This window comes from Homarus americanus, unplaced genomic scaffold, assembly GCF_018991925.1.
Source record: "Homarus americanus isolate GMGI-L3 unplaced genomic scaffold, GMGI_Hamer_2.0 scaffold2558, whole genome shotgun sequence".
Lineage (NCBI taxonomy): Eukaryota > Metazoa > Arthropoda > Malacostraca > Decapoda > Nephropidae > Homarus > Homarus americanus.
This window is the reverse complement of record NW_024745671.1, coordinates 363,599-373,146: the sequence shown is the minus strand read 5'-3', so window position 1 is coordinate 373,146 and position 9,548 is coordinate 363,599. Positions and strand designations below refer to the sequence as shown.

Sequence of the window (9,548 nt, the reverse complement as noted above, 5' to 3'; positions counted from 1 at the left end):
CTCTCTCTCTCTCTCTCTCTCTCTCACACACACACATACATACATAATAGTTGTGTTTTACCCAGGCAGGAGACAAACAGGTGAGTGCTTGTGTTTTTATCTCCATGTCGACAAGTTTGTTTTCCCATGTTTGTATAATCTGGGAATTCCATCACAACGTCGCTTTAATATGACCCGCGTTGGAGATTTTTGATGGGCGTTTTGTTATATACATATACATTGACTATACAGTATACATACATAGATAATATACATAAAGTTGTTATTTTTTAATACACTGGTGATTTATTTTATCGTTTTGTATCATCTAATAATTTATATATGTATAATTCTTAGTCCAATGTTTAGCTTTTATTAAGAAAGAAACAATTTTAACCTATAGATATGGTGTTTTTTAGTTCATAAGTGTGTGGCCATTACTCTACAAGGGAGAGAAATGGGGTGGGGAAGGAGGGGCGGGTACTTTCTCTCCCCGCCCTCCCTCCTCTCCCCCCTCCCTCCCTCCCTCCCTCATCTTCTGACATGCAGTGACTATTGCGTTACAGAGTGTGGGTACTTACTGCATATGGGAAAGTCATATATATGTATAAATATTTTGGTAAGATAAGGTTAGAAAAAATATATATGCTATAATGTGTTGGTTTATATACGGAGTACAGTATATAGTTTTTGTATTTAAAGGATGATTATATGTTTGGGTGTATTTTATGTTTAGTAAATATGGTACACACACACACACACACACACACACACACACACACACACACACACACACCTAAACCAACAGGTGGCGTTCCCTAAACACAAGATAGGGGCCTGAGTGTCGACCGCTGCAGTCATCAACACTCCTCCTGACCACAGGTTGAGAAATCCCTAAATTCACTCTAACTGACCAACACCACACACTTCTCATACCTATTAATGGTATGGAAAAAATAGGACCAGGTTGTGACAGGTGGCGAACGTTGACAACTGCACCACCATCCTCCCGGGGTGATAGCCGGTATGTTCAGTAAGAGGTGCGTCGCCGAGGGGAAGAGATACAGTCGGACGCCACAGGTTGACGCAACGCTCTCCTCTACCTCTAGTTATAGGGCAACGTGCCATGTAACCAACTAACAGGTGATATGAGATGAAGAGGAATTAAGTGTTCGGAAGTGTGGTGTAACTTTACTTGAAATTATGGAAATAGATGATGAAAAGTATTTACGTTAAATTTTGTTTCGTGTGTGGTGAGAATTAACAGGAAGTACCATATCATAAGATTGTTAAGTGTCAACGAGAGTGGCAGAGTGAGTGTGACTCAGAAACACAGATGGAAAAGTAAGTGGTGGAGAGACGCAACAGGTGTGCGCTAGGTATCCCCACACCTGTGAATACCTATGAATACCTGGATGAGGTGAGTGGCCGGGAGTATTGAACATGTGAACAATATTCCTCCCTCCATCCCTAGCTATGAACACAGTGGCATTAATCCTCCGTTTATCTTATCAATCGCAAGACCCCGGTTATGTGGGGTTGTATTTCCGTCTGTATGTCACTAAACCATGAGAAGAATTCGCCAGATGACATATTTACATATTTCCTTGTTTTCCTTCTTACTACTGTTACAGACACATACTGCCACCTGTTGCATCACAAAGAACACATAATATAGGTAGAGACGAACTAAACATTGCGTGTTAGTGATGCATATATACGTGGGCCACTGTATCATCCAGTGAGTTTGTTAGTTACGATATGTTTGCTCCGTCTGTCCTCTCTCGTACCTTCACCATCACCCATAGTATCTCAGTGAAAGTGGTTGCTAAGCCTTCGATACACGAGGAGGCAGTGTGGCCGAGAATGCACTCGATCGCCTTCACTTGGGGCTTGGGGGTGTCCGGATCGAACCAACCACCGTTAAAGCAGGAGGCGAATGTTGCGTCCCCTCATCCACCGCGCCCATCCTACGAGATTTTACAGATAAACAGAAACAGAATGATGTGTTACTAGACAGAGAAACAGAAGCAGGGTAATAGAGATACACAAATAAAGACGTAAGAAAACACAGAAAGAAATAAGAATAGCCACAGGAAGAGGGGTGATAAATAACATTCATAATAGACGCGGTAACAGAAAGCATGGGAGGGAGGGAGAGAGAGAAGGAGACAAGGTTGGGAGGGATACAGGGATGAGGGTAAGGAAGGTGAGGAGGAAGGAAAGTTTTGGGAAGGAGGGATATAGTTAGGGAAGATTGGGGAAGGAAGCAAGGAGAAAGGGAAGAGTGGGAAGATAGAGGGGAGAAAAGGGGGGTTAAGGAAGGAGGGAGTGAAGGTTGAGAAAGGAAGTAGGGAAGGTTAAGGAAGGAGGGAGTAGAGAGGTGGTTGAGGACACAGACTTGGGATTTACAGCCAGAGTTTACCTTCGTCTCGGGGAAGGCAATTAGGATAGTTGACACTGTGAGTAAGATGCCCATCCACCTGTGAAATCAACCCACTTGAAGGTGAATTTAGACTGAGACGAGGACAGCGTATCTCTCTCAAGTTCGTCTGTCTCTCGGGAATTAAATCTTTGGAGGGAAGACCTACTTTGAGCGTGGAGGTGTTAACAGATGTGTTTGCATCTTAAATCGCTTTTCCGATCAAGTTTGGGCATTTAAACAGCTTTTCCCAGGAAGTTTAGACATTTATTCAGTTTTTTCGAGGAAATTTAGAGATTTGAACAGCTTTTTCGAGGAAGTTTGGATATTTAAACAGATTTCCCCTGGAAGTTTGGTGTTTTAAATATGTTTTTTTTTCCGAGGAACGTTGGAGATTTAAAGTTTTTACCCCAAAACAGTTTAAAATGCTTTGTAACAATTACCTTTACTGGATTATAAATTGGTTTTACAGTATAAGGGGTTTGGGGAACTAAAGCCAATTTCCCTAGACAATTTTATGCGCCTTAGGTTTTCTTTAGTAATTTCATTTTTTTTTTTTTTGTTGGTTCAGTTGTAATCTTGATGGGTAGAGAAATTGAGCATGTAGTCTGTAGTTCTTCAATTAGCATCCGTCTGTCATCCGTTAGTCGTACGTCCGTCATCCGTTCGGTGTACGAGTGTCATCCGTTAGTCGTCCGTCCGTGAGTCATCTATCTTCAATCCGTCATCCGTCTATTATCCCTCCATCACTCGTCCATCACCCATCCATCATCCATCCATCACCCATCCATCTTCCGCCCATCATCCATCCATTATCCCCCCATCACCCGTCCATCATCCTTCCACCGTCCATCCCTCATCCCTCCGTCCACAGACACAACTCAACTTAGCCTTGTGGTTTTCCCCCCAGTGTTTTGGTGAGTATGTTCATCAATACTTGAATTAGACGTTTATTTAGCCCGTAAAGGTTTGGGTAGGTTAGGTTTCACAGTCTAGGCTATCCAGTAACCCCTTGAGTACTAGGACCTTACATCTATCATACTCAAAGGGTTAGGATCATCGTACTCAAGGGGTTTTAAGTTATCGTACGCAAGGAATTATAAGTACATACCTGTAAGAACGTTTTGTGTGTGTGTGTGTGTGTGTGTGTGTGTGTGTGTGTGTGTGTGTGTAGAGCTTTAAAACCACGAGGGCGTCCGAGGCAATATTACACGAGACAGGAAGAACAGACCAGAACACAGTGGTTGAATCAATGTTTGTTGGCAGAAAAAGGTTTTGGTAAAGGGCGTAGTGGTAATTTTTACACTTTACGACCAAGGTTGACTGGTCCTAAGGTCATCTGAATATTATAAAGCACAGAAGTTGCCGCCTACACCATAGTGCCATTTGCCGCTTAGATAGTGTCATCTGTTGCCTATATAGTGCCATCTGCTGCCTATATAGTGCCATCTGCTGCCTATATAGTGCCATTTGCCGCCTATATAGTGCCATCTGCCGCCTATATAGTGCCATCTCTGCTACCTACATATTGCCTCCTACTGTTTACATACTGCCACCTGCCGCCTATATAGTGCCACCTATGCCACCTACATAGTGCCACCTCAAAGATCCATACACCTAACTGTCAAGAGAGAATCCAGGAAAACCAGACAATTCACTCGCCGTACTGACTAACCATTATCTCCGGAACACGGGTCACGACTCGATTTACATCCTGGTTCCACTTAATACCGAGTATACCGCACACATCAATTTGACAGGAGAATCGAACCCAATTATTGTCGATGTTATTCCGTAAACATAAAATGAAGAGAAGACAATAGATGATAGACGAAAATTAAGTGATGGATTTAGTTGCCCAAGAGTGTGTTTGAAGACGAGGACAAAGAAGATGAAAAGATGCTTATGTTGATGTCTTCTCGTGACCAGTTGACAGTCGGGAGGGATTGTAATAATACCATGAGATCTACTGAAGGGCACGTAGGGAGTGGATACGGGAATATCTTCTTTAGGTATGGTAGGAGGTGAAGTTGGTGGGAGGTGAGGTTGCTGGGAGGTGAGGTAGCTGGGAGGTGAGGTAGCTGGGAGGTGAGGTTGCTGGGAGGTGAGGTTGCTGGGAGGTGAGGTTGCTGGGAGGTGAGGTTGCTGGGAGGTGAGGTTGCTGGGAGGTGAGGTTGCTGGGAGGTGAGGTAGCTGGGAGGTGAGGTAGCTGGGAGGTGAGGTTGCTGAGAAGTGAGGTAGCTGGGAGGTGAGGTTGCTGGGAGGTGAGGTAGCTGAGAGGTGAGGTTGCTGGGAGGTGAGGGAGTTATAGAGATGTGTTAGAGCTTTAGTACGGATGACAAGTGAAGGACTGACTGAGAGTCTTAAGAGTATATGGTGTTTGGGAGAACGAGGCGTTGTTGTGAGCGCTTACAAAACAACACGTAACCCTGAAGAGAAATGAAACTGCAGAAGAGAATGAGAAGTGAGGATATCGTCTCCCTACCTGACGTCATTCTATAAGTGAGATAGAGAGAGACAACTGACGAATAACATTGTATAATATGGAAAGAGTTGAAAGTGTGTGTTAGAGACGGAAAATAAAAGTAAATAATAACATAGAGAATAATCATGGTAGGTATAATCCCTTCTCCTGTTTCTCCTCCTGTTCCTCCCGTTCCACCTGTTCCTCCTGTTCATCCCGTTCCTCCTGTTCCTCCCGTTCCTCCTCCTCCTCACACACACACACACACCTTAGTCAGTCGAGTCATATCATACTCATGTCTTCATACACAGCCAAGTTCACGTCATTACCCAAAGCTAACTTGACATATTCATACACAGCTAACTTTCCATCCCCATACGCAGCTAACTTCCCATCCTCATACGCAGCTAACCTTCCATCCGTAAAGCAAATTCGAGTCAATTCTTAGATTTAGACAGACAGAAATAACAAGTTGGTGTCGTAGCAAATTAAATAACAAATCTAATTAATTATATGAAATGAAAAAATATCTAAACAAAATAATAATCACCGCAGATAATTATGGATCAGTTATTGTAATTTGTATATAATTAGTTAAAGTTTATTTGTTATTTTTAGCTTTTTATTGTAATTTGTTTTTAGTGAGATACAGTTGCTATGGTAACGCAGATGAGTGTTGACATCACCTGAAAATTATGTAATGAAATTGGTTTAGGAATTAATTAAGAATGGATATTTACGTAACTCGTGTCAGGTGTCAGGAACATATGAGTGTCTGTCTGTCTGTCTGTCTGTCTGTCTGTCTGTCTGCATCTGTCTGTCTGTCTGTCTGTCGGATCTGTACTTGAGTGTATGTATTTATGTAAGATAGTGTCTGTGTATGTATGTATGTATTTGTATATGTACGTTTCTATGTTTATGGATATATGTAGGTTATATGTGAGGACGAACAAGTGTGAGTGTGTAAGTACATAATAACTACCTCTTAAGTGCCCGCATGTGTAAGTGTGTAAGTGTGTAAGTGTGCACAGTACGGGCTTGTGCACATACTGTATATATATAATGTGTTTGTATACTAATATGCTTTCATACATGAGATTACTGTTTACATCCTTCCATACATACTTACTTCATGTATACATCCTTCCATACATACTTACTTCATGTATACATCCTTCCATACATACTTACTTCATGTATACATCCTTCCATACATACTTACTTCATGTATACATCCTTCCATACATACTTACTTCATGTATACATCCTTCCATAGATACTTACTTCATGTATACATCCTTCCATACATACTTACTTCATGTGTACAACCTTCCATACATACTTACTTCATGTTATTAATTGTCAAGAGTTATTATGGACTTGAAATGGCAACGCAACACTCACCACCAACACTGTCCATCATGTGTTGTGTTGTGCCATCTGAAGCTTCCTCTCTGTTCCTGGTTGAAAATAAAGAACTCGTTACTATATTGGATTTAAATGCTGTTCTGTTCCTATTGTTCTGTGTGTGTGTGTGTCTTTGTCAAACTGTATTATTCAGAGATAATTGAGCTATTTGGGCGGTTTTAATGATGTTTGGTACGTCTAGTTAGTGCTGTTAGTTAAGGAATAATTGTAGTAATCGTTAAGACAGATATGGGTCGGGTTTACACTCAGATGAATATAATTTTCGCTATTCTTTTTTCGTAATCAAAACTGTATTTTTTTTTTTACTGATATTAAAATCTTATTTAAGTCTAAAAGTACATAAGCGTTGAGTGTATTCCATGTTTTAAGTATTTCAGTATAGTAATAAAGTACATATATTGTTAATCTACGGAAATTAATTTAATGAGTCGTTTTGGGGATTTTATTTCTCATTTTAGTGAAATTTATACAGAAATACGACATCCTAAAGCAACAATAAATTTGACTTCTTTCATATCATCTTCTGTCCGTTATCAAAGAGCTTTTACCAACATAACAAATTTCACTGAAGATTACGAGTACAGTACATGAAAATAAAATGTGAAGGTTTTAATATTCGTACGTGAAAATTAATACTCCATTCAATAATAACGTTCTTTTATCAGTTAATTAACATTATTAACCAGACGTCCTTCCTACTAATTAAAAATGAAGATGCAAAAAGATTGAAATATCGGTCATATGAGAGATTTTTCAGAGCTGACGAAAAAAAAAATTATGAAAAGTTATATAAATTTTTGTTGCTATGAGAAAACACGAAAGCAAGACGGAAGATGACGAATGAGAGGTTGATGATAAGGTTGAGGGGTTGAGGATGGCGTTAAAGGGTTGAGGAAGAGGTTGAAGGATTGAGGATGGCGTTGAGGGGATGAGGATAAGGTTGAGGGGTTGAGGATGTCGTTAAAGGGTTGAGGAAGAGGTTGAAGGATTGAGGATGCCGTTCAGGGGATGAGGATGAGGTTCAGGAGATGAGCACGAGAGTTTGAGGTTGAGGGGTTGAAAATGAGGCAGAATGGGTAATATTAAGATATTTATGGGGGTTAAAGAGGGTTGGAAGGAACTGAAAGCGATTGGGAGGGGTTGAAAAGGATTCGGAAGAATTGAAGAGGATTGAAAGAGATTGGAGGTGATTGGGAGGAATTGAAGGGGGTTGAAAGGAGTTGAGTGGGATTGGGAGGAATTGAAGGGGGTTGGGAGGGGTTGATAAGGTTATAGATAGTCAACTTCAGGATAATGTAAAGATGAATTCAGACTCGACACCTGTGAACACCTTTGCTTACCTGTGTGAAAGCTCAAGGCCACCCACTTCTCAATTTACATCCATACAGGTATACATTATATACTGCTTCTATGACACTTCTGAATGAACCGATAGTTTAGCAGAGGAGCGCTGGTGCTTATTGAGGTTAGATATATATATTTATGTTAATATATATATACACATTCAGTATACATAAACAATCATGAATACTTCAATTGATATGAAAATTTATATGTATGCTGGTGTGTATTTAGATTCATATGCTGCACACACACACACACACACACACACACACACACACACACACACACACACACACACACCTGTAACAGAAAGTATACATAGGCCTAAGATTCTTAATATTAGAAAATATCGTAACTCACATCGTTTCTCAGATCCGAACGAAAAAAAAAACAAAGTTACCATCATTTTCATTCCACAATGTTCACGATTTATTTCACCCAGACATAAACAACATTAAAATATTTCGGTAAGAGAGCGAAGAATCTGTTGCAGTGGGATTTAGTTAATGCATCAGATCCCTCTTAATATAATCGGGTATCATGAAATTGTTCCTCAGGGTAATGCTCCCTTGTCATGTTCTGTGGTGATAAGATTTGTTTAGTTCTTACTGCCTCGGCAAGAAGGTTCTGATCAAACTAACTTAGAATCCAACTCGTATTTCAAAAGTTTAAACAGGATTAGATTCTAAAGTACAGAGACATTCATTACCATATACTACCAACATCATAAAAATATCACCTCATTCTGATTTTCTTAACACGTAACTGAAATCTGTCTAGTTTAGAAGAAGTTAGAGGCCTTACAGTAGATGACATCCTGAGTAACCTTGATCTAGGGGGGGGGGGATTCATATGTAGATGGCGGTATTGTTGAAGACTTGAAGGGTGATGCTCGCCTCCCTGCCACTCCTTTGTTATGATGATGTTGGTGCGTTGTGTTGATGGTGTGGTGATGGTGGTGGTGGTGGTGGTGGTGGTGGTGGTGGTGGTTGTGATGATGGTGGGGTTTGAAAAGGAGGGAATGATGGTAGATGGGGTTGAGGAAAGGTTTATATAATATTGTGGTAGAGATGTGTGGTGTGATGTAGTAGGTAGTAGGTAGTGGTTGTGACTGTGGTGTTTGTGATGGTGAGGGGATAGAAGTAATGATTGGTGGTGTATGGTGCTGATGGTTATGGTGCTCAGTGGTGGGAAATGATTGTGGTCATAGAGGTGGTATAATGGCTGTGATGGTAGTTAGTGGCTGTCTGTGTGTGGTAAGACTGAGCAACATTCAACAAACATAACATCAACACAAGGTGGACCTGAGGATTACAAAGTGTTGAGTGTGTGTGTGTGTGTGTGTGTGTGTATGTATGTATGTATGTGTGTGAGTGTATGTGTGTGTGTGTGTGTGTGTGTGTATGTGTATGTGTGTGTGTGTGTGTGTGTGTGTGTGTGTGTGTGTGTGTATGTGTGTGTATGTGCATGTGTGTGTGTGTGTATGTGTGTGTATGTATGTGTGTGTGTGTGTATGTGTGTGTATGTATGTGTGTGTATGTATGTGTGTGTGTGTGTGTGTACGCCCGGCATTCCTTCCCATACGGTCATGATGTAATGAAACAACACTAGTTAACCTTGATACCAGTGATATAGGCGGAGAGAAACTCAACTACCCTGACAGGACATATCGAAGACCCGCATCATTGTACTCATCGCCAGCAAGAGAAATCAATATCGTATGAGGTAAAAAAATAAATAAAAAGCCAAGTTGGAGCGTCCATCAAGCTTCTGCCAGCATTGTCACTCGTTTACGACACCAGTGGCAGTGACCCTTGGAAAACGGCAATGAATATATGGCTGGTGCGTAACTGTCTGCCTTAGATGTATGTATGTATGTATGTATGTATGTATGTATGTATGTATGTACAG

General features: G+C 40.8%; 1 protein-coding gene across 1 annotated transcript in view; it reads left to right on the top strand.

The window, feature by feature from the left end:
* Window positions 1-1,029: 1,029 nt before the first annotated feature.
* Window positions 1,030-9,548, top strand: part of LOC121878742 — a 30,350-nt gene continuing 21,831 nt past the window's right edge. The window contains 1 exon segment of the mRNA XM_042385100.1: window positions 1,030-1,122. The gene's annotated coding sequence lies outside the window, so the exon portion shown is untranslated.